We start from the raw sequence: 25,226 nt of genomic DNA on the forward strand, positions 1-25,226 counted from the left end.
TAAATTCTGTCCTCTGTAAAGAAGAATTCACTGTGTATTGATTAGCTTCAATTCCATCCTCTCTACAGAATATCTGTCTGTGTATTAGTTAGGTTAAATTTTGTCCTCTTTATGGCAGACTTGATTGTGTTGGTTAGGTTGGACTTTGTATCAAGAGTTGATGTGTACCAGGTAGTTTTAATTTTTTTCTCTATAAGGAAGAGGTGACTAGTGTTTTTTAAGCTTGTCCTCCATGCAACGAGGTGAAGTGTGCTGGTTAGGTTGACATTGTTCTCTGTGTTGGACTGGTTAGGCTGGAGTAATTTTGTCCTCTATAATAGAGTTGATTAATGTTTCCAACAAGACATGTCACATGGAGGATGAAAGGATTGTGAAATTGGTTCTGTTCCTTTGTGTAATCCAGAACATCAATTAGTAATACGGTTGTTAACGTGTTGTATGGCATGGACGTACGTTTCAGAGTAACTGAGTGGCCACACATGAAGTATCTCAAATAAATATTGGATGTACTAAGTTGTTCTAGTAGTCTGACTAATTTGCAAAGTAGATTGTCGCACAGATGACAAAATAGTAGATATCGAAATAGACGACAGAGGGATAGAGAAACAATTAAAATCGCTCAAAAGAGGAAAGGCCACTGGACCTGATGGGATACCAGTTCGATTTTACACAGAGTACGTGAAGGAGCTTGCCCCCCTCCTTGCAGCGGTGTACCGTAGGTCTCTAGAAGAGCGTAGCGTTCCAAAGGATTGGAAAAGGGCACAGGTCATCCCCGTTTTCAAGAAGGGACGTCGAACAGATGTGCAGAACTAGAGACCTATATCTCTATCGTCGATCAGTTGTAGAATTTTGTAACACGTATTATGTTCGAGTATAATGACTTTTCTGAAAACTAGAAATGTACTCTGTAGGAATCAGCATGGGTTTCGAAAAAGACGATCGTGTGAAACCCAGCTCGCGCTATTCGTCCACGAGACTCAGAGGGCCATAGACACGGGTTCCCAGGTAGATGCCGTGTTTCTTGACTTCCGCAAGGCGTTCGATACAGTTCCCCACAGTCGTTTAGTGAAGAAAGTAAGAGCATAAGGACTACCAGACCAATTGTGTGATTGGATTGAAGAGTTCCTAGATAACAGAACGCAGCATGTCATTCTCAATGGAGAGAAGTCTTCCGAAGTAAGAGTGATTTCGGGTGTGCCGCAGGGGAGTGTCGTGGGAACGTTGCTGTTCACAATATACATAAATGACCTTGTGGATGACATCGGAAGTTCACTGAGGATTTTTGCGGATGATGCTGTGGTATATCTAGAGGTTGTAACAATGGAAAATTGTACTGAAATGCAGAAGGATCTGCAGCGAATTGACGCATGGTGCAGGGAATGGCAATTGAATCTCAATGTAGACAAGTGTAATGTGCTGCGAATACATAGAAAGAATGATCCCATATCATTTAGAAACAATATAGCAGGTCAGCAACTGGAAGCAGTTAATTTCACAAATTATCTGGGAGTACGCAATAGGAGTGATTTAAAATGGAATGATCATATAAAGTTGATCGTCGGTAAAGCAGATGCCAGACTGAGATTCATTGGAAGAATCCTAAGGAAATGCAATCCGCCCCCTGCTTGAATACTGCTCAGCAGTGTGGGATCCGTACCAGATAGGGTTGATAGAAGAGATACAGAAGATCCAACGGAGAGCATTTAGTAATCGCGAAAGCGTTATGGAGATGATAGATAAACTCCAGTGGAAGACTCTGCAGGAGAGACGCTCAGTAGCTCGGTACGGGCTTTTGCTGAAGTTTCGAGAACATACCTTCACCGAGGAGTCAAGCAGTATATTGCTCCCTCCTACGTATATCTCGCGAAGAGACCATGATGATAAAATCAGAGAGATTGTCAACAGTGCGCTTGGTTCACACAGCTGCTGCCTGCACAGCTAACTCATGTTCAACAACAGAGTTTTTGCTGTAACGTCGCTAAGGTATTGTAGGATCTCGAAGGCTGGCGGGTGGACGCTGAAGCAAATATGCTATCTGAACAAAAGCTTACGATATTTGTCGATTTCTGTCAACTGATGACTGGGGTGAAACTGTTCAAGCTAGAGTGCTTCAAATTATTTGACAGAATATTAATTACATACCATTTCAGCTCACTTTAATTTCCGTCAGGAACGCCTAAATGGAGAGCTGTTATCTTATTTTGAAAAATGTGCAGCAGATTTTCGTGTCAAATATACCATAAATATAAATACAATTGAGCTAGTTAACGAAATAGCGGCTTTCAAATTCCAGTAGAGAGCAGTGATGAACAGCACTAACACAGTGGATATATGGAAGCTTTTTCACAAAGTACAGTTTGTAATTACTTTACAACATGATATATTTAAATAATTATGTATGGTATTTTTTATCTGTTCTTGATGTTGTGGCCTGCGATCCGAAGACTGATTTAATGCAGTTCTCCATGCTAATCTATCGTGTGCAAGCCTTTTCATCTCTGCATAATTACGCAACCTACATCTATTTGAACCTGCTTACAGTATTCAAACCTTAGTTTCCTTGTACAGTTTCTAACCCCCGCCACCCCTCCACACACACACACACACACACACACACACACACACACACACACACACACCAGCTTTCATTTCCATTACCAAACTGACAATTCCTTGTTGCCTCAGGATGTGTCACAGCACTACATTTCAGAACCTGCCTTCTTCTTGTCTCAGTTATCTAATATCCACGTTTCACTCCCATAAAAGGCTATCTTCAGAAAAGACTTCTTAATACTTAGGTTTTCATTAGATGTTCACAAATACCTCTGTTTCATAAATACTTGTCTTGCTGTTGCTGGTCTGCCTTTTATTTCTTTCATAGTGTGGCATTCATTTGTTACTTTACTGCTCAAATAACAAAACTCAAGTACTACTTTTGTAGTCCCATTTCCTAATATAATTCCCTCAGCATCGTCTGATTCACTTCGACTACATTCCATTACCATTGCTTTACTTTCACTGACGCTCATCTTATAATTTCTTTTCAAGACGATATCCACTCCGTTCCCATGCTCTTCTATGCCATTAGCCGTCTCTGACACAATCACAGAGTCATCAACAAACTGCGAAGTTCCTATCTTTTATTCCTGAATTTTATTTCCCTTCCATAATTTCGCCTCGGTTACCGTCACAGCCTGCTTAGCGTACAGATGGAATAACACCGGGGGTAGGCTACAACACTGTCTCATTCCTTTCTTGGCTACTGCCTCATTTTCATTTACTTCTGCTCTTCTAACTGCACTCCAGTTTCTGTACACGTAACAAATAGTTTTTCGGACCCTCATAAAATCCCTGCAACCTTCAAAATTTCGCTGAGTGAAGTCCAGTCAATGCTGTCACAATCTTTCTCTAAATCTACAAATGATGGAAACGTAGACTTGCTTTTCTTCAGTCTTTCTTCTAGGCTAAATCATAGGGTCAGTACTGCCTTGTGCGTTTCTTCATTTCTCCGGAACCCAAATTAATCTTCCCCACAAACAGCCTCAACCTATTTTTCAATTCTTCTGCAAATGATGCGTGTCAATATTTTGCAACCATGACTTATGGTCCGATAGTTGTATTTTCACCCATCCACACTTGCCTTCTTTCAAACTGAGTTATTACATACTTTCTGAAGTCTGGGGGTACTTCACGCATTTCACATATTTTTTCCACCAGGTAGAATAACTTTGTCGTGGCTGGCTCTCCCAGTAATGTCAGTTATTCTGAGGGAAAGTCATCTACTCCAATAGCGTTGTTTCCATATAGACCATTCAGTACTCTATCAAATTCATCTCGCACTATTGTATCTCCCATCTCAACTTCATCTACTGCCTCTTCCCTTCGTATAACATTGTCATCATTTCGCTTGTAGAGGTCCATATATATTCCTCCCACCTTTCAACTTTTACTCCTTTGCGAAGCACTGGCTTGTTATCTGAGCTCTTAATGTTCATATAGGTTGCTTCTCTTTTCTACAAAGGTCTATTTCATCTCCTTATAGGTAGTACGTACCTTTGCACTAGCTATGTATGGTTCTATAGCCTTGGATTTTTCTCTCTCCCATACATAGTATTTATACAATTTCTATCAAACTCAAATTTCAGACATACATATCGCTTTTCGCCTAATTCCTATGCTGCATTTTCATATTTGATCCTTTCATCAGTTAAATTCAAAATCTCACACATTATCCAAGGATTTCTACTAGCTCCCATCTTTTTTCCTATCTGATCATCTGTTTCCTTCACTATTTCATCTCTCAAAGCCACCCATTCGTTTTCTATTGTATTCATTTCCCCCGTTTCAATCAAATGTGGTCTAATGCTCCCTCTGAACTGTTCAACAACTTTTGTTTGCTTCAATTTATCCAGGTCCCATATTCGTAAGTTCCTACCTTTTAAAAATATTTTCAGTTTTAGTCTGCAGTTCAATATCAATAAATTATGGTCAGCATCCACATCTGTCTCTGGAAATTATTTACTATTTAAAACCTGGTTTCTAAATTTCTGCCTTAACATTTTATAATCGATCTGAAAACTTCCAGTACACCAGGTCTCTTCCATGTATATGATCTTACATGATTCTTAAGCGAAGGGTTGGGGATGATTAAATTCTGCTCTGTGCATTATTCTACTAGGTGGCTTCCTCTTTCATTCATTTCCCCCATCCATATTCTCCTGCTATATTTATTGTCCTTCCCTTTCTTATATCGGACTCCAGTCACACATCACAATTATATTTTATCTCCTTTGACTATGTGTATAATTTCTGATATCTCATCAATCCCTTCACTATGTTACCGCATTTTCTGTTGATAATCTTGTGCTGACCCATACTTACTGCTACTGTACTTAACTAACTCCCACTATATCTAACTTCAAACCAAACTCTTACCTACATATCCAGTTAAAGGATCTAACATACCATGCTTCTGACCTTAAGAATGCCAGTTTTGATGGCAGAACATTTAAGTAGAATGATTTTGTAGGTTCTAGCTCACTAGCTAATTATTAAAATAAATTCTGTATTTTATAAATATCTTAACTGATTTTTTTTAAAAAAATCCGTATATTTTATTAAATTAACCGATTTTAAAATATTAACTAAATACCTAATTTTTATGATAACCAACTAATTATAATAACCAAATAATTTATAAATTAATTGTTTAATTAACAACATGATTTAAACACAATAACATGTATTACTTAACAAAAGTAAGTTATTTTTAAAAATCACATTGTGAATGTATGTAAATTAATTAATATACATTAGTTAACGAAGTACAGAATTTCAAAAAATCACATTGTGACATAAGTTAATTATCAAATATATATTCTGATGTTTAACATGATCAAATAATGATGAATTAACTAATTGATTATTTTTATGATTGTCTGCAACATAACAAAAACAAAATATGGCATATCAAATTCTGTAGAGTTATAGTAATTTGTTATATCTAGTTCAAAATTGATTTTACTAGATAAACCAGCAACTTCTTCTGTCTGAAGTTCATACAAAGAAATAGAAATTTTAAGGATTTTTAAAAATATATTCACATTGTTCAAATTCGTAATTTGGTTCATATTTAACAACAGCTACATGTATTTGAATAGATTCTATAACTATTTTACTTTCTTTAGGATGCATATCTTTTATTTCAATGCCAGCATCATTTTTATCAAACCAACATAGAATTGCATCTCCAGAAGATGAACAGCATCTAAAAATTACAGCTAATCTCCTTCAAACATAATTTCTTTACACCTTTTAAAAAATCCACCAAACATTGACAATTGATGAAGTACTTCACTTTTTTAATATTTTTATTCCTGTATTAAGAATATGTCCTTATAAACTTACTTTCTCAGTAATAGATGAAGTTAAATGAATTAAAACTGTCGATGAAATAAAAGGATGTTCAATTCTAGATATTATATTATTTATGTTTTTTATTGTTACAAAGTCAAACAATTTTGTTACGTAATTATCAATTAGTTTTTTGTTTGATTTTCCATTATGAGTTTATAATCTGTGATGATACAAATTTAAATCATATTTACCATGAGTTTGTTGGTGGACATTTAACGTTTGGTGATTTTAAAGAATTCTGCAGTAAATGTTGGAATGATGAAAGAATTCTGCAGTAAATGTTGGAATGATGAATTTATGTTTTTTATTGTTACAAAGTCAAACAATTTTGTTACGTAATTATCAATTAGTTTTTTGTTTGATTTTCCATTATGAGTTTATAATCTGTGATGATACAAATTTAAATCATATTTACCATGAGTTTGTTGGTGGACATTTAACGTTTGGTGATTTTAAAGAATTCTGCAGTAAATGTTGGAATGATGAATTTGGTTTTTTTAACAATAGATATGTCTAGAAAGGTAAGTTTAGAAATAACATAAAACATTTCTTAACAACATAATCATTAAACAAAAACATTAACATAATTTTAACTTTAACATGAAACAAAAATAATAAACATTAAGAATAACTTTATCATTAAACATAAATACAAACATAAAAATAAACATAAACATAAAACATTAATAAAATTAATGTTTTTCTTCAATAATAAATGTTTGCAAAGATTAATGAAACTGTTGTTAAACAAGCTAAACAAAATAGAAAGAAATTTGAAGAAATAAATGAAGAATTTAAGCTTTAGAAAAATAAACCAAGAACAGAATATGAGCAATATAAAAAGGATGATCAAGATGTTGATGATGTCATTGAAAAAGTAAAACAAGCTATTGGAGGTTTAGGTGATAATTTTTAAGAGCAATTATAGGAAATAGGTAAGTTTTAAAAAATGATTAAATATATTCATCAAATAGAAGATTTTGAAGATTTAACACCAATTAAAAAATAACATTTTGGTCTGATGATATTCCTGGAAAATATGATTGTACCTTAAGTGAAACAGAAATTAAAGATGTCGTGAGTAAATATGAAGAAGAAAATAAAAGTAAAAAGGTAAATGAAACTAAAAAGATAAATGTTAATGAAACAATGTTAAAGTCTATAAATCATATTGAAGATGATGTATTTTTTTATAAACCTGTTGGTATGTTTAAATATCTTGGTAATTTACCCTTAGTATTTAAAGGTAATGAATTTAGAATTGGTAAAATAATATGAAGGTACCGATGGATTAATGAGACTATCAACTGAAAAAGAAAGTACTATATATCAAATTTTAATGGTGAAAATTTATAAAATGATGTAGATACATTATTAAATTCAGGAGCATAATAATCTGATAATAATCAAAATTAAATAAGTTCAAGTAAAGGTAATAAATATAAATATTTAATAAAAGAAATTGCTTATGATTAAATTCAGTTAGTATATACTTTAATTAACAAATTACCATTCGAAATGCATCTTACAGGTTATAAATTTAGTGGTCCAGGTACAAAATTAGAAGAGAGATTAGCCAACTGTGATAAATGTATGAATCCATTGATGAAGCTTGCAAGAAACATGATATTGCTTACAGAGATAATACAGATGAAGGAAAAAGACATACAGCTGATAAGGAACTTCAGTTAGCTACAAAAGAAAGAATGTATGAAAATGATACTTCATGTGGTGAAAAAGCTGCAGCAACACCTGTTAGATGAACAATGTATGGAAAAAGAAAATTAGGTATGGAAATTAATGTTGATGAAAATGGGTGGGGATTATAGAAATGTTTATTAATTTTTAAATTACATAAAAAACAATATAAAAAATCTTTACACATTTTTGAATGTATAGATACCATTATGAATTTTAATCTATATAAAAAATCTTTAATAAATTTTTAACTACATAAATAAATAACTTTACAATTGATTATACTTTGTTGCCTAGTGGCAAAACTAAACCAAAATCAATTGAATTAAAGTTAAATAATGAACAACAAAATGCAATTGTGCCATTTTCATCTGAACCATAAAAATGTAAGAAACATAAAAAACTGGTGGAAATTTACTTGTCACATTAGCTATTCCTGTTGTGAAAAGAATAATTGAATATTTAACCAGAAAGAAAGATTGCTAAAAGATTAACACAACATGAAGATGGAATTTCACCATTATTATTAGCTGCAAACCATATTTAGCAACAATTGTTTCATTAGCTGGAAGATCTGAAGCAATTACAAAAGCAGTATTAAATAAAAAGAAAAAAGATAAGGAATTAGAAGAACAAAAAATACATAAATCAGAAATGGAAAAAAAGTTGGTAATGTAATAAAACGACTTCTAAAAGTAATTGATGATTATCCTAATGCATTAAGTAATTTTGATGTAGAAAAACTAACTAAACAATTAAAAATTTTAAAATTTCCTTTTGTATATATGATTAATGAATTGGTAAATAATCCATTAAAAATTAAATGTTGTATGGAAAATTTAGATGCATCTGATAATCCCGGTACTTATTGCATTTGCTATTATAAAAATAATGCTAAAAATTTATTTTTGATTCATGTGGTTGTAATATACCAAAACAATGAGTTAACTATTTAGAAAAAAATGAACTATGTTACAATACAGAAAGAATACAAAACATTGATGAAGTAATAGGAGTACATTTATGTTCATTTGTTTTGAAATTGTTTTGTGTGAATTAAAATGTTATTTTAAATACAATAAATGGACATTTTTGGAAATAAATACATCTAACTCAGCAAACGGAACAACTACTTAATACCCCTACATTCAATTCGGAAATAAAAGAAAAAATTGAAAATATTATTAAAGATCTTCAATCATCGATAGATCAGAAAATAACTAATGCAATCAAACCACCACCCGAGCCAGAAAAAGAGGCATGATTAGTACGCTCGTAAGGAGAGCAGGACGATTATGTTAGCCGCAACACCTCAAACGAGAAATGCAACACCTGGAATCTGTTCTGAGGAGCAATGGTTACTCCACAAATTACTTTAGAAGTGTAACAGAGCCAAACACTCGGCGAAGTAAGGAACCAGAAGAAGAAATGTCGGGTACGGCCTTTCTGCCATACATTCCCAGAGTGACGGACAGAATCGGCCGTACATTGCGCAAACATGGCGTAAAGACGATTTTCAAACCGACAAGGAAGATCAAAGAGTGTCTTAGATCGGCGAAGGAGAAAAGAGACCCACTTGCAAGGTCGGGAATATACCGTATACCATGCACATGCGGAAAAGTTTATGTCGGAATGACTGGACGATCAATTAACACCAGGATCAAAGAGCACAAGCGACATTGCAGGTTGGGGCAGGTGGAGAAATCGGCCGTGGCAGAGCACGCACTGAATGGAACTGCAAACGTAATAAAATTCGCCGACACGGAAGTTCTAGCTGTAGAGAAGCACTATCACACGCGCTTGTTGAAAGAAGCTGTAGAAATACAAAAGCACGTGAACAGTTTCAACAAGAAAGAGAAAAGCCTTAATGTAAACGAATCCTGGCTTCCCGTACTGCAGCAAACGACCATCCCAGGTAGCAAGAGGAGGACCGCACCGGAAATGACCGCGGAGAAGCACTTGGAAGTTTTTCTGGATTTGGTTCATGAGATTCATATCTAAAATTAAACTTTCAGACACAGCATAAATTACAAATGGAACCTTTTGTGTATATTGATAATTTTTAAAATATACACTTTTTCCTACACTTCGCATTTCTACTTTTAATGGTTGTTTAGTTAAGCAATTTGGTGTACGATTATCTAATTTTTCCTTACTATAAAAATGTAGTAAATATAAATCACAAATAAATTTTGCTTCTTCAGGTTTATTGATTTGACTTGATTCAAATCTAGATAAATTTTTCATGTAACAATAGTGTGAATTACCATCTTTCTTGAAGTAAAGTAGATTTACATGTTTCTCCATTTTACAATTTGTAATTTTTAATAGATATACTTGATATTCTAAATCATCAAATTAATAAACATTGATAGATACATTGATTATATTTTCTATTATTGGAATTTGATCTACTACTACAGAAAATTCATAATTTTCAAGGTTTTTATCAACATCAACAACAACACATTTATATTTTGTTATTCTTTCAGCAGATTTTATAGATCACAGAAAACATTTTTCATCATTATTTTTTGCATTAACACAAGTATTTTTATTTTTAATTTTATCTGGTAAATCAATATCAGATGATCCATTTTGTGGAATATATTTTTTAATTGCTTGTCGCAAACCAATAATTCTATTTAATGACCAACCTGACCCTTGTGCTAAAAAATTAGATATTTTTTCTAAACAATCTTTTACCTTGTTTAAATTTTTTATCAAAATCTTTTTCTGTTAAAATAGAATAGTTATGTGTTTGTTGCCCAAATTCTTGAAATTTTCATTTATTTCCTTTGTTTGTAGTTCATTTAAATATATAAATTATAATTTATACAATATAAATACAATTGAAATTAATACAACATACATCAAAATTTATCTTTAAACCACTATGTACTTTCAAACAGTGTTTTAAGTTTTAAAAAATTTCTGTTTTTACTGCATTTGGGAAAATATTAGGATCAAGTATATTTAAACACTTTTCAAAATTTATAGCTTGTAATGTGTTTTCTAATGCTCTTTCAACTAAGTAATCTTTAATTTTATTTCTATCTCTTGGATTCAGTTTTTTAAATATATATGAAGAAGAAGGAAAAATTTTTTAATGGTTAATTTTCTTTAGTTAGAAAAAAAATCATCAATATTATAATATAGTAACTTTTTCCAAAAATTATCACTTACTTCAGGTGTATAATTTGTAACAATATTTAATACTGTTACGAAAAATTTTCTCGTAATTCAGAAGTATAATTTCTAAAAATATTTGTATGATTCTCACTTACTTCAGGTATATACAGTTTATCAATATTTGTATAATTTTTACTTACCTCAGTAATATAACTGTTAACAATATTTATATGATTTTAACATCCTTCACGTGTATAATTTTTAACAATATTTGTATGATTTTCAGTTACTTCAGTTGTAGTATTTTTAATAATATTTGTATGATTTTCAATTAGTTCATGTCTATAATTTCTAGCAATAATTGAACTACTTCTAGTAATAAAATGTAATTATATCAGCTTTCATATAAATTTAAATAACCTCATAAATTATTTATTCTACAAAATTCACGGTGTCTTGCAACAGTTAATTGTTGTAGTTGATAAGCAAAGTACGTTTCCATTTTGCTCTTTAATTTTAAAAAAAATTTCAATAGAATTGTAAATTTTTTTAATAAAATGACAAATATTAAATAAGATGGATAAGGATTATTATTTAATAGATATTTTATCAAAAAGAAAACTGGTTTATTATTTAGTTTAACTATTAGTTTTCAACAATTAGTTTTTAAAAAGAATTAGTTTACTATTTAGTGTAACAATCAATTAGTTCCAATAATTTATTCAATTATTTGAAAAGGATTGTTATTTAATAAATAACAAATCATAAAGTTAAAGCTTCTTTATTGTTAATCTATTGTAAAGTACTTTTCTTACATTTATTATTATGTTTCTCATTATGTGAAGGATTTATATAAAAACATTTTAAATCTTTAATTTTCTTACAACTTTTAAATTTCTTTGTAGATGTAGAGATTTCTTCAGCCACAACTTCTTTGTTTTTCATTGTAGACACAGATTTTTCTTCCTTATTTAATGTTAATAACTGTTCCTTAAAATAATATTTAGCAACACTTTCTCCACATACACAAGGAATTCGATTTTTATTGTAATGTTTCACATGATGTTTATTTATGCATGGTCTACATATACTTCTATAACTATCTTTTGTATATTTTTGTAAAGTAAAATGATCAATTGATTTCTCTGTATTGCAATATTTACAAAATTTAGATTTTACAGAAGATTCTTGTGGAACTTGCTCCATTTATACATATATATTAAAAAATTATTACATTTGTGAGAAAGGAGATTTTCTCATTTTTTTTAAATTTTAATTGTTAATTAAATATTTTTTTAAAAATTTTTTAAACTCTGATTTAGATTATACATATAAATAATTCAAAAAAATCATTTAGGATCGAGAAATAGTTCAAAAGATTTGATTACAGTTCCTGATATAGAATAAAATGGAGCCAATAAGTCAGCTAATGTTGGTATATTAGTTTTAATAATAATTGTACAGAGTGGACAATTTTTTTTCTTTACCATTTTTATGAAAAATATGATTGCAATTTGTTTTAAAAAATGATTATTATTTTAATTACTCAAACAAAGAGGACTATAAATATGTTTTTCAGATTGCTCAATTAGTTTATAAGTTTCTTTTAGTTTAGTCTGCATTTCGTTTAGGTTATCCATTTATAAGAAATAATTTTTATTACATTTACAAAAAATAAAATTGATAGTTTTGAATGATTCATTTAGCTATATGTTCAAAATTACAATTTTTTTGAAAATATGTTGAATACAAACTACAAATTTATTTTTGAAAAACTAAAAAAAAATTCTATAGGTAAGGAAACTACTTTAATCAGGAAGCTCAACAATATAAGTATTTCTAAAGAAATTATAAAAGTAAATGAGCTAGAGATGAATGTATTATATAATATTAAAAACTGTAAATATTTAAATACTAGATATGGGGAGCAACTTTGCCTAGAACTCAATAATAATTTTAAAGTTATTTTACCAAATTGATTTTCTAAATTAATTGGTGATATTGTTTTCAAGTAATTAAAAAATGACAAATGAAGTTTAAAAACAAAGGAATGAAGTAGCTTAAAAATAGAAATAATGAATTTCATGATGTAGAGTTCACAATTTAAAATTTTTAAAATAATTTACTTTTGTTAATAAATACTTTTTATTTACTTACATTCACAATGTGATTTTTTAAAAATAATTTACTTTTGTTAACTAATTTATTTTTTTAATTACTTACTTTCACAATGTGATTTTTTAAAACAATTCACTTTGTTAGTTAATATATTTTAATTGTATTACATACAATCACAATGCGATTTTTTAAAAATAAATTACGTTTGTCAACTAATACATGTTATTTTGCTACAATTGTGTTGTAAATTAAGTAATTAAGTTATAAATCAGTTCGTTATTGTAATTAGTTGACTTATTGTAAAATTATGTGTTTAGTTAACGTTTTAAAATCCGTTAAGTTAATTAAATATACTGAATTTTTAAAAATCAGTTAAGTAAATAACAAATACAGAATTTTTTTTAATAATGAACTAGTGAGCTAGAACCTACAAAATAATTCTACTCACTTAGAGATTGTCTAGATTACACTTGTATGTTCTTTTCTGGAGTATATAATTCTACATAGTATCAGATAGGTTTGACGGGGGACCTAAAAAACGTTCAGAGAAGGGCAGCTCGTTTTGTATTGTTGTGAAATAGGAGAGAGAGTGTCATGGATATGTTACGTAAGTTGGGGTAGCAATCATTAAAATAAGCCATTTTTCTTTGTGACGAGACGTATTCACGAAGTTTCAATGAGCACTTTTATCCTCTGAATCGTGAAAATACTTTGTTAGCACCAGCCTGCACAGAGAGAAATGATCATCGTAACAAAGTAAGAGAAATGAAAGCTCTCACGGAAAGGTTTAGGCGTTCGTTTTTCTGGAGCTCTGTTTGAGAGTGAAGTTGCAGGTGGTTCCATTATCACTCCATCAGGTGATTAAGTGTGAACTGCAGAGTAGTCATCTAGATGTTGATGTAGGTGCAGAGTAGCCCCATCCAGAAATCTGAATCGGCACTAAGAGCGCGTTCTAAAAACTAATGGCTCCAAATTTTTTATGTGAAACTGTTAAAGCTTTTTGAATGAAGCAAACGTTATTGACATTCTACATCTTTATGCTTCATGTCTACATTTTTACGACCTTCTGCTGCTAGAGCAGTGGTCGTCAAATGCATTTGGTCAATAGCCAATACTGAAATGTGGCGGCACCTCGGGCCACATATGTACCAATATTATTATTCAAATGTTTGTGAAATCTGATGGGACTTAACTGCTACAGTCATCAGTCCCTAAGCTTAAACACTACTTAACCTAAATTATCCTAAGGACAAACACACACATCCAGGGTTGAGGAAGGACTCAAATCTCGGCCAGGCGATTAAGTCCTTCACTGCAGCACCTTAGATAGCTTGGTTAATCAGGCGCTCCAATATTATTATTAATTGGTAATGTACATAAATTAGTATGTTATGGCTACAAAATACTAACACAAATTCTTTACAGACGAATTGAAAAACTTGTAGAAGCCAGCCTTGGGGAAGATCAGTTTGGATTCCATAGAAATTTTGGAACACATGAGGCAATACTGACCCTATGGCTTATATTAGAAAGTAGATTAAGGAAAGGCAAACCTTCGTTTCTAGCATTTGAAGACTTAGAGAAAGCTTTTGACAATGTTGACTGGAATACTCTCTTTCAAATTCTGAAGGTGGCAGGGGTAAAAATACAGGAATTGAAAGGCTATTTGCAATTTGTACAGAAACCAGATGGCAGTTATAAGAGTCAAGGGGCATGAAAGGGAAGCAGTGGTTGGGAAGGGAGAGAGACAGGGTTGTAGCCTATCCCTGATGTTATTCAATCTGTATATTGAGCAAGCAGTAAAGGAAACAAAAGAAAATTCGGAGTAGGAATTGAAATCGACGGAGGAGAAATAAATACTTTGAGGTTCGCCAGTAACATTGTGTTTCTGTCAGCAAAGGACCTGTAAGAGCAGCTGAACAGAATGTACAGTGTCTTGAAAGGAGGATATAAGATGAACATCAACAAAAGTAAAAAAAGGGTAATGGAATGTAGTCGAATTAACTCGGTTGATCTGAGGGTACTAGATTAATAAATGAGACGCTTAAAGTAGTAAATGAGTTTTGCTATTTGGGGAGCAAAATAACTGATGATGATCGAAGTAGAGAGGATATAAAATGTAGACTGGCAATGGCAAGGAAAGCGTTTCTGAATAAGAAAAATTTGTTAACATTGTGTATACATTTAAGTGTCAGGAAGTCGTTTCTGAAAGTATTTGTATGCACTGTAGTCATGTATGGAAGTGAAACGTGGAAGATAAATAGTTTAGTCAAGAAGAGAATAGAAGCTTTCGAAATGTGGTGCTATAGAAGAATGCTGAAGATTAGATGGGTAGATCGCATAACTGATGAGGAGGTATTGAAAAGAATTTGGGAGAAGGGAAATTTGTGGCACAACATGACTAGAAGAAGGGATCTGTTGGTAGGACATATTCTGAGGCATCTAGGGACCACCAATTTAGTGCTGGAGGGCATAATGATAAAACCACGATTCGTCGCAGGTGATGAATTTGTCCAAACAACATGGTTATCGCTGAAGTCTTTCCTTCCATTGTTAACAAGCCATCACTCGGCGAACCTTCTGTTTATCACTTATCACATGAGGCATCCACAATACCGCAACTTTCCCATACCCTAGAACATTTCGTACAACAACTAATCTGTAGGACATATGCAGAATCAATGCAATCGTTGTGAACGATAACATGAGATCAGTTGTGTTCACATTGATTTTAGTCTTCGAAGTAGAGGGTCTTCTAGGTTTGTGGAGTATCCGCAAGGTCATTTTCACCCTCCCAATATCGTTTATGCCACTCAAAAACTTGTGTTTAACTCATGGCTTGCTCTTTATAGGCTTGCTGCAACATTTCCAATGTTTGTGATGAAGTTTTGCCAAGGAGAACGCAAAATCCATTTGACGCATGCTGGTGCAACTTGAGATCCATGTTGGGTACAGTAAATATACCCATACACTTTCCCTGCTTCCGTCAAACTGCGGACCGCCATGAGACCGACACATATGGTATTACGTCACTCAAGGTCAGACCTCTCTGATACTGCCAGCACCTATCTCAAGTGTGGGTGCAGAAAATGAATAAATAAATAAATGCGGTTATTTTTTGACAACCTCTCGTACTGATTGTTGTAGCTCTCCATCATTCGGAACACATCATTTCTACTGGTCTCTCTTTCAGATTGCTGCCAACCTCAGTGACCCCAAAGTTGCGACACTGTAATTGTATGATGAAGTGTTGTGTTACCTGTGTGAGCCGATAATTAATCGATTAATAACAGTAATATTACTTATATTTAAATTCATTATGCAATATGAAACATGATCACAAATGTTTAGTAAATATTTTGAATGTCATATTTTTTCTACTCATTGCGTTGTAATACAGTAGCCTTAATTTAATTCCGTATTCATTGCTAAAAATATTTACTGCCATTGAAAATGACCGTCTCCATATTGTGCAATCACAAATCCATGTTACTTCAGCTTGAAATTTGTATCATAGCAGCTGATCTGTACGAGACATACATGTCCATGAGTTCTCAGCCCTAGAAGACAAATAATAAAACATTCCCCACTCACACATCCTCAAACCTTGCAACTGCAGCGCTTCTTACCCCTCTGCCGATCTACTACTCTGTATTGTGTTGTTTCTGCTGTTCTTGTTCCTTGATTGTTTTTCTCTTCTGGCCATTTTCTACTTTGTGATTTTTCTATAGTGAAATCCATTGCACTGGCTGGTAATGAAATTAGGACTGTGGTTGCTTGCAGCTTGTATTATTAGTGTGTACTTTTAGGATTTCGTCATTCATGTTCCTTTTTCCTTCCCTGGTGTTATAAAGACCAACCTATATAATGACCCTTCACTGAAGATGTTACTTTATAAGTGTTGAACAAAAAATGTGATATTAAGTAGACGAAGATGCTAGTGTGTTTTGATGTTTCTCGCATTAGAAACGACGAAATTAAATGGAATTTGAACATTATGGCTGATAAAAGATTAGTAAAAAATTTATTAGGTTAATTTATTTGAAAAAATCCCCTCTCAGCAGAAAAAAAACAAATAGAATGCATGTGTATTCACGGTTTTCCTTCTATAAATACTTTGTACAAGCAATTTGTGAACCATACAGCATTTTCCTTATATTGGATGTTGTTTGTGTCTAGTACCAAAAATGTTGATATCAGATGCTGGTGTCATGACTGCTTCACTACAAAAATGAACACTGTGTTGTGTTTGGCCGGCCGCGGTGGTCTCGCGGTTCTAGGCGCACGGTCCGGAACCGTGCGACTGCTACGGTCGCAGGTTCGAATCCTGCCTCGGGCATGGATGTGTGTGATGTCCTTAGGTTAGTTAGGTTTAAGTAGTTCTAAGTTCTAGGGGACTGATGACCACAGCAGTTGAGTCCCATAGTGCTCAGAGCCATTTGAACCATTTTTTTGTGTTGTGTTTGAAAGCTTTCATGTGATATAATATATAGGAAACACTTCCTAAAGTTCCACAAAATAATATTTGTTTGGCCACAAAGTAGCTTTTGGCTTCTTAGATCATTGTCAGGTAAGAACTGAATGTCACAATCACAGATAAAATTACACGTGTGCAACTTTCATATTTATATAGAAAATACAAAAAATACAAAAATCATGACTTTTTAAGTGCTTACATGGAAAAATGCCACAGGGAAACAACTACATTAATTAAAAATTAAAACAATGTCTTTTATATAGAGATACACTTAAGAACTGATGGAAAATAAAGTTGAATTTACAAGTTTAATCTAATATTTGTATGACTGAAACTTAATTTAACAGAGTGAAAAAAGGAAATTGAGTTAGTTCATTTAATACTAAGCTGGCATTCTGTATCATATGTATGTTGGTTTGCTATATTTCCAGTAGGTTCACCTTTCTCTAAAACTTCTATGTGATGCTTTTGAAAACATGTTTATACTGTGCTGCATGGTAACAGCATGGTAATGTTTTTTGTATAAGAATTTAGACCATGATATCTTCTTGCACTGATTGCACAGCATCTCTCTATCAGCCCTAATTGCTCAGCTATTTCTTCAGGAAAAATTAATTCATTCACCTTCCCAGCAACTGTTCTGCATATGTGCAAATTATTTTTCCTGATGAAGCAGTTTTCAACTTACTCTGTAATCATATTTGAAATTTGATAACCCATAGGTAATTCATATTTGATCACAAGTTCTTTCGGTCAATATATGAACTGATATGTCATATTGTCAACTAGTCAAGCCTTCCATCTATTGAACTGGCCCCACGGTAGCACTTATTATTTCTTTATAAATAAGATGACGCCAATCTTCGATAAGAAAACTCCAATACAATTGAATGACTGAACTTCTTTTAACCTTTGCACAAAGTGAGCAAGCAATAAAATTAGCACTCCAAGTCTACACATTACCAGAAAGTGGATACAGTATTATTTCATTATGTTGTCATCTTCAGTTATTTATTTTGTCCTTCCCCACTCAAAGTGAGTAGATTGTATGGTTGGATATAAAGTATATGGTAACACATATAAATGATAAAAATATGAATCTTGTAAATGGAAAAAATTAAATGGAATGCACTCTGTAGATTTGTGCAGTATTTCTTCACAGTGAAAATGTTTAGATAAAGAAATTTAGTGAAATTACTTCACAATTTGTCATTCAGGAACTCTAATCGAGCTAAGTCCCAAAATAACCTAAGCACATGCCTGTCTTTGAATGTGCAGGTGCTTGTGACCAGCAGTTCATTAATAGTATTTGTGAAGCAGTAAATCATGTAATTTATAATTTAATTTGATTTATATGTGTGTGAGGCAGTAAAAGAACAATCCATTGTTTGGATATATACTGACAATTAGGCTACTCAAGGGCAGGAGCAAAAACGATATCTTCAAGCCTCACTCATCCCCTCCCCCTTCCAACTTGTCCCCACACCATCACTCCTTTTCCAGGCCGCCTCCACCCACTCTTCACCCTCTTCCTCCCCTCTCTTAAGCCACTTCACTTTTTTTGTAAATTAATGGTTGGCATGAAACACCCTAGCTGTGTTGAAGAATGTTCATGAAGAACTTGCTAGCTCAGCATAGTACAGCACTCATATCTGTGAAGGACGTGTTGGTTCACCATTAGACAGTGTCCTACTGCACTTAGAGTGTTTCAAGCCAGCTACAAATTTCATGATACAAGCTTTTCAGAAAACGTCCACACATTTGATACTGTTGAGTGGTACTTAAGATAGGTAAATAAATTAGTGAAATCAATGTGAAGTGAAGTAGAAATCAGAAAATAAGTGAAAAGCTTAGTTTAGTTTAGAAGAGCTACACACTGGCAAACAGCAGGCAGAGCAGCAGTGGCAACGGCCAGCACTTGTAAGTGAGCACATTCAGGAGAAGCCATCGCCCTGCCCACATAAGCGGAAGCTGTCGATTCAGCCATCAGGGCATCGCCCGACCGGCTCACATGTTTCTCAATTGTCACATGTGATCAAAGGCCCTCACCTACATTCCAAGAGCCAATGACCGACGTTAAGAGGATTCTTCGAGAAGCTTTTCAACGTGACAGAAGAAGCAATGACCGTGAAGTCGTTCACCTTCAGTGAACTGAAGTAAATAAATACGCGAGACACAGTGGGCCCGACAGTAGTTTTCAGTTCAGTTTCGGTTCGAGTTCAGTTCCAGTACAGTTCAGTCGGTGCTGAAGACCATCATGCAGGAAGAGGCTGCATTGTACACGGAAGCACCAAGTCCGCCACTGTAATGGAATAGCAAGCAGCAGCCTCGCCACCAGAAGACAGAAGTTAGAAGGTATTTGAAGACTGATTTTTACGTACCCTGGTGACTCGTGAGGACGGGAAAGAGACGGCCTCACATCAGCAGTCACCTGTGAGCTGGTGGTGAAGATCTGACAGCCGAAGACTGGCAAGCTGGAGTCCATTGTTCGAGTTCAGGACACTGGCCTTCCACGGCCGCGCCGCGCCGCTCCGCTGACCAATGCACAACATTGACGCACGCGGCCGCATAGAGAAGAGAAACACTGGGATGCCACATCCAAGGTATCACCATTCGATTCACGACTTCGTTCTCAATAATTAAAGGGGCCACCTCACAATGTGCGTCTCCAGTCAACTGGTCGAAACAGCGATACGAGATACACACTGCTGGGAATAATCAGACGACGCCACTCACACAGCAGAAGGCTTCGCAAACGCCATAGTTGCCACTCTCCCAGCCAGAACAATCCAGCAAGCAAACCATTGTACAAATCTTTCAATAAAAGTTATCTTATGTAAAAATGCTGTTTCATTCTACCTCATACCCAAGCCAAGGAAGAACCCACCCTGCCCACATGTTGTTAATAGAGATAAAGTAATTTATTTAGTGTGTTTCACCCTGAAATAATGCTTTAGAATCAAATTCACTTTGCAGTAATGCTCATCCTGAGAACTGACTAGCATCAAAAGAGGTTACCTAGTTACATTTGGCGTCAGAGAAAAAACCCTTGGCTCAATATGAGGTGTGAATGACAGTCACGAAAGGTCCACAGTTAGTATTGTTTAATGTGTGAAAGGATAGAGGTTTGCATAGCAGTCGTAATATTTTCTTTATTTAGAAGTGTATCTTCTCTCATAATTATAAGAGTTTGTCGAAAATATTTAAACATCTTTTTAATTCAGTGTTGTAAGATTGTGTAACTAATAGTTTGTAAAATGATGACACGAAATCGTGCAAAGTCAGTGTCAGCACCACAAGCGGTTTCTACTGAGGAAGCTATTCAGAGCTTAGTTAGTCAAATAGCCAGCTTAAAAATGATAATAATGCGTTATTTAAACAGTTGTGTGAGGTTAGGTAAACAGGTTCAATCCCTCCTACCCTAGATTCCTCAGCAGCAGCCTTGGTAACTCCTTTTTCAGGTAAACCTGGCGAGGACATAACAGCCTTTATTGACGATTTAGTAGCAGCTGCAAAGTTGTCAGATGAACAGCTCTTACAAATGACAAAGTTAAGATTGATAGGAGAGGCTAAAGCACACGTATTATACCATGAAGAATTACGGAATACTCCAACATTTGTGGAATTACTTAAACGTTTTCAAAAACAGAACAGCTGTAGATTTTATAGGGAAAAATTAAACACTATCACACAGAGGCAAAACGAGTCGTTAGAAAGCTTTGTAGATAGGATTAGAAAAGTTAATATTAACACCTATCAGTTGACAACTAGTGATGAAGCAAATAAAGTTATTTTACAAGAGGCAGAAGATAGAGCTCTGGATACATTTTTACGTGGGTTACCTCCTGAAACGTTCCGTCGTGTCAGGGCAGAGTTTCCTAAAAATTTAGCAGAAGCTGTATCTGTGGCGACGGCTTTCGAAGAAATAGACATTGCCACCAGGAACAAGGAGAAGCGATATGTATTTTCAGCAGGAGTATGATGTTTTAGGTGCGATCGACAGGGACATATAGCATAAAACTGCAGACAACCTCAATGCACTAATTGTCAAAGAACAGGTCACACATTCAAGGAATGCAGGTCTAAGAAAGTTTTTGGAAATAGAAATCAGTTGAACTCAAACGGGAATGTCGGAGCCGCCGCCAGGCGTTCCCAATAAAATTTCATGCCATTAAGGCGAATGTGAAGGCGGAATGCTGGTTATCTGCTACCATACAGGATAAAGAGGCAAGGATACTGGTGGATACAGGCGCAAACGTATCAATAGTGAGTAATGAATGCATTGGTGAAAAGAAATATGACCCTCCAAGGTATAGATTGAGTGGGGTAGGAGGAGGTACAGTGAAGTCATTAGGATGTACATCATTGATTTTCTATATTCACAGTGTACAATCTCAAGACGTAGAAGTGGTAACAAAGGTAACTGACGGGTACGACGCGATCCTAGGGCTGGATTTCCTGAATAAACATCACGCTAAAATACACCTCAGACAGCAAACTGTAGAACTTAGCGGAATAATGTTTCAGCTAGGTGCAAAGGGCCCGCTGCGCAAGATTTCCCCAACCGGAAGGCGAAATCAAGTACACTGCGTGCAACGTCCTTGAAGGTTGATCCGCAGTATAAGATATCATTTGGCTCAGAAAAACTTTTCTGGATGACCGTTGACCCCTAGGTACCTACAGATACAATGTGTCTAATAAAGCCATTAGAGGAAAATAAGGAATTAGATGTATCACATTGTTTTGTACGTAGAAGTGTTGTACGGGTTCAAGACGTTGAGGGAGAAAGAAAAGTACCGGTACATATTGACAATTTCGGATTGGAGGACAAAGAGCTGCATAAGGGAATATTAGTAGCTACAGTCAGTACTTTTGAAGAAGAAGATTTCATTTGGTCAGATGTTACTGATGGTCAGAAACCAGACGCCTATAAAACCGCATTACACCAGAAGATTGAGCATTTGAAAGGAAATGATAGAGACACGATAAAAGCAGTTTTAGTTGACTTCCAAGATTTATTTAATGCAGAAGGTCCACTGCCAGCAACAGATATCACACAGCATGGAATCCCAACAGGAAATAGCCACCCCCCCCCATTTTATAGGAAGCCTTATAGAGTTCTGCATCACTTACAGCCAGTACTGGATGAATTTTTAGAAGAGCATCTAAAAGATGGAATTATAGAATATTCTGATTCGCCTTATAATTCAAATATTGTAATTATTCCAAAGAAGTCTCCTGACGGTACGAAACGAAATAGATTTTGTTGTGACTACAGACACCTTAACAAACAAACTATCTCAGATGTTTATCCTCTTCCAAACGTTACAGATATCATTGACAGTTTGGGTAACAGTAAATACTTTTCAACAATCGATTTATGTAGCAGATATCATCAATTGGAAGTTGCACCTGAAGATAGGCATAAAACAGCATTTTCTACCCCTGGAGGCCACTGGCAATTTAAAAGAATGCCTTTCGGTTTGAAAAACGCACCAGCTACTTTTCAAAGACTACTCGATGGAGTATTGCAAGGACTCAGAACTCAGCAATGTTGTGTATATCTAGACGATATTATTGTATTCTCCAAAGACATTAATGAACATGCTGTTCGTCTGCGTAACGTTTTTCAGAGACTTAGAAAAGCTAAATTAAAATTAAATATGGAAAAATGTAGTTTTGCATTGACAGAGGTTACATACCAAGGGCACGTCATTAGTGAAAAAGGAATTAAAACAGATCCTCGATTAAGTTCGGCAGTTAAGGACTTCCCAACACCACAATGCGTTAAGGAAGTACAAAGTTTCATTGGTCTTGCAGCGTATTACCCAAAATATGTTCAAAATTTTGCTCAAATTGCAAAATTTCATTGGTCTGAAGATTGTGAATCAGCATTTCAAACCCTTAAAGATAAGTTAACACACAGTCCAGTATTAGCCTACTCAGATTATAATAAAGACTTTATTTTATCCTGTGATGCTAGTGGCCATTCAGTAGGAGTTGTTTTGAGTCAGAATATTAATGGCGCAGAACACCCCATAGCCTAAGTTTCGAGACAACTAACAATGGCAGAAATAAAGTATTCCACAATGGAGAAAGAATTGTTAAGTGTTATTTATGGCATTAAATACTTTAAATGCTACTTGTATGGTAGGAAATTCAAGGTTATTACAGACCACGCAGCTTTAAAATGGTTGCTTGGGTTAAAGGATCCATCTAGTCATCTCACCCGCTGGGTCCTATGTCTTTCCGAAATGGATTTCGAAGTTATCCATAAACCAGGCAAAAAACACACGAATGCAGATTGCCTAAGTCGGAAAATAGCACTTCTGGAAGCAACAGGCCGAGATACTGAGGACTGGAGAAAGGCACAAGATGAGGATACAGAATGCAAAAAATACGCAACTCAAAAACAATTTTGCTTTGAAGATGGTGTATTATGCCGTAAAACAAAACTTGGACCACGAATTGTTGTTCCCCAACACCTTAGACAAGAAATAATGGCAGAGGCCTACGATCATATCCTTGCAGGACACGGTGGGCAGCAGACAACCGAAATAAGCGTAGCAGAGCGATTTTGGTGGCAAACCAGAAAGCAGGATATTGCGCAGTATGTTCGTAACTGCATTGTGTGTGCACAACAAGCTGAACTTTCTCGTTTAAAAATACCCTTACAGAGGCTCCCCGAGGCTTCATGCCCATTTCAAATCTGTGGATTAGATATTTATGGACCATTCCATAAAACACCTGCTGGTAAAAAGTATGTTCGTACGATTATAGATCACTTTTCACACTATCTAGGTATGATGAGCCTCCCAGATCAGCAAGCAAATACAGTTGCCCAAGCTTTAGTTAACAACTAGATACTTAAATTTGGCATACCTAAAGCTCTTATCACAGATCAGGGATCTAATTTTATGTCTGAATTAATGAAACAGCTATGCCACTTACTAAAAATACGTAAATTACGCACAACTCCATTACACCCTCAGTGCAACGGATGCACAGAAAGAGTTCATCAGACAATTGGCAAGATGCTTAGTTATTATATTAACGAACAACATTCTAATTGGGATACGTATTTACTGATAATCATGTCAGTATGCAACGCCAAAACGCATGAAGCAACTGGTATGTCACCTTATGAAGTGGTCTATGGGAGAAAAATGCCGTCTCCTTTTGATGTAATCAGGCAGAAAAACGGAAAAGTTGGAGAAATAGTAAAAGATTTCTGTCGAGTGATGAAGGATGTATGGAAAAAGGTACAAAAATTTATTACAAAGGCTTTGGAATGACAGGAAAGATTAGGTAATGTCCAAACTAAATATCCAAATTACAAAATCGGTCAGTGGGTGATGTTGTCAACCCCATACATTGCGAAAGGAAAAACGAAGAAATTAGTAACAAACTACAGAGGTCCTTATCAAATTATTGAGATCACGTCACCAGTCAACGTTAAACTGCAACTGCCCACCCAAACTACTATTGTCCATGCAAGTCATTTAAAACCTTTGAAGGGCGCTCCAGATGTAAATCCTTCAACAATAGTGTCTGTTTTTCCAAAGGGTGGAGGAAGTGCCCAAAAAGGAAAAAGAGTGGCCACGCCAGCACAACATACAGACATGGCACCATACAATCTTCGACCAAGGGTGCGAATGTCCTAGTTGAATCATAGTAGACTGTGGATAGTATACAAATGTAAATAATTAATAAATGATAATGGTTAATTTTTTAAGAGAAAAAGCTGAATGTACAAACATGTAGATCTTGTAGTTGAAAATGTATTCCTTCTTTTCTTTGTTATTGTTTTTACTAGGTTGGTAGGTCCATAACCATGTTGTTTGCTTTTTTCAGGTAACGCCTCTAGCATAATGGAGAACTGCAT

This window comes from Schistocerca nitens, chromosome 3, assembly GCF_023898315.1.
Source record: "Schistocerca nitens isolate TAMUIC-IGC-003100 chromosome 3, iqSchNite1.1, whole genome shotgun sequence".
In the NCBI taxonomy this organism is placed as follows: Eukaryota; Metazoa; Arthropoda; class Insecta; order Orthoptera; family Acrididae; genus Schistocerca; species Schistocerca nitens.